The 2,095-nt window shown below is 38.2% G+C and overlaps 1 non-coding gene across 1 annotated transcript; it reads right to left on the reverse strand.

Moving 5' to 3' along the window:
* Nucleotides 1–1,044: 1,044 nt before the first annotated feature.
* Trnak-uuu lies at nt 1,045–1,117 on the reverse strand. The gene has a single exon. It is a non-coding gene; the product is annotated as a tRNA-Lys (tRNA).
* Nucleotides 1,118–2,095: the final 978 nt, after the last annotated feature.

The raw sequence follows: 2,095 nt of genomic DNA on the forward strand, positions 1-2,095 counted from the left end.
TCATAATTCTACTCTGTGTTTCCCCTGCAAATAAAAGCAAGCACACACACACACACACAAACACACATTTTTTCAAACCAAGAAATACTAATCCAAAGATCAACAAGTAGATATTTTATTGAAAATTAGAAAGTAGAATCATCTTACAAGATTTTTTTTCTGGTTCACATATAAAAATGCCAATAACCTATTGTTTGCTTTTGTGAATATTTATAATTGCAGATTTGTCTTAGGCCAGACAGTGGGTTGTTATCATGTTAAATAACATGCAGAACATTGTCCTCTGAACTGACTTACAAAAAGTATCACAGAATGTAAGAAAGACACCATTCGGCAGTGTTATCAACAGAATGAATTATATGACTCATGAAAAATGGCTAGCAGTTTATTAATCAGAAAAAGGGAAAGGAGACATTCAGGGACATAATCTGAAATTTCAAACATGAACAAATGTGCTCTTTAGAAAGCTTATTTTAAGTTTAAAGTAGGTTTGGAGAGCAGAGAGAGAAGAAAGGAACTTGCGATTGAAATTTTTTCTGCCTCCTAGTAAGCTGAAGCTAAAGCTATTATTGTGTCAGTATGGGAAAACTGCTACAAGAGGACAGTGCGTACTTCTGGACAGAATCACAGAATTCCTCTTTTTTTTTTTATCATGCAAACTCTCACACTTGTAAATACCAAAAGAAAATAAGTTAGAAGGCAATTTTCATTTTTCTAGAATGTCTGAGCTCTCCATAAAGGTTTGTACAGTAGTTTGTTAATACTGGTGTTGCAGGAGCCCCTTCTGCTCCTTCAGCCAATAGCCGCTGAGATACCAGCCCATTGGGGCGTGGTCTCTCTCTTTAAAAAACCGCAACCACTTCCCTCCATTTGCTCTTTGGCTTCCGGCTCTGCTTCCGGCAACTAGGCTCCCTTCCTGATTGCGCAGAGGGCTGTTGTCTGGGACGGTGATCTGTAAGTTTTTCCCATTCAAATAAATAACCATTCTATTAATCATAATTCCAAACTGGTGTGAGATTGTTTGTGACTTATGTCTTCATCTGGTGTTCAACGTGGGGCTCGAACCCAGGACCCTGAGATTAAAAGTCTCATGCTTTACCGACTGAGCTAGCTGGGCGTAAGAAAATACTGTGATAATACTACTCTGAATTATAGAACTTAATTTGCACAATGGACCATTGAACAGAAACTGTATATAGTATATAGTATATGGGACTAGCAGGAAGGGAAGTATCTCCCAAGGAAGGTAAAAGGGATTAGATAGTTACAAATGGAAGGGGGAAGACTGAAGCAGAATGGGAGGATGAAGCAGGAACTAAAGAGTTGTGAAGGAAGGAATGCTTGTGAGACAGCTAAGACTAAAGACTATTTGATGGGTCATGTGGAAACCTAACATCTAAGAAACTTTTATATATATATATATATATGTATATATACACACACACACACACACACACACACACACACACACACACACACACACATATATATATATGGAATAACCAAATAATGGGTGATACAATAAATAAGCCAAACATCTCTTACTGCTAAATTAAACTTCAGTGTTGTAAAGTTGTAAATGGGCTATATCTAATTAAGTTCCTGGCCAATGGGCCCTATGGAACTTTTGAACAACTCTGATCATTGCCAGCATCATTAATTGCCCTCCACAAACTGATTGTAAGGTTCTGTTGCTGAAGATAACACTTACACAATTTACCGACTAAGAGTTGAGCTAGCCTACCTAGAGCCTTAGTTACTATTGACTGGTGTATAAGGTGCTGGAAAGTCCTCTCTAGACTATCAGAAAAAAATGCTAGAAAAACAATGAAGTCACAAGCTCTCTGTTCTTAAAAGGTGATGTTACCTGAAAGCTATGGTGGTACAAAACTTCATCAGAGAAGATTCCACTTGAAGTAGTTGGGCTCAAAGACAGGGAATCACAAAAAGCCAATGTTCAGAGTGAGAGGCCTTGGAAGATCCACTCCCAAATGCAATGTCTCCATCAAACATTTCCATTCAGTGGACAGGGCAACTCTTTAGAGGAGGAAGTGGAAAGATGATAGTAACCACTAGAGATGCAAGACCCCAAGGA

The sequence above is a fragment of the Arvicola amphibius genome, chromosome 13, assembly GCF_903992535.2.
Source record: "Arvicola amphibius chromosome 13, mArvAmp1.2, whole genome shotgun sequence".
Lineage (NCBI taxonomy): Eukaryota > Metazoa > Chordata > Mammalia > Rodentia > Cricetidae > Arvicola > Arvicola amphibius.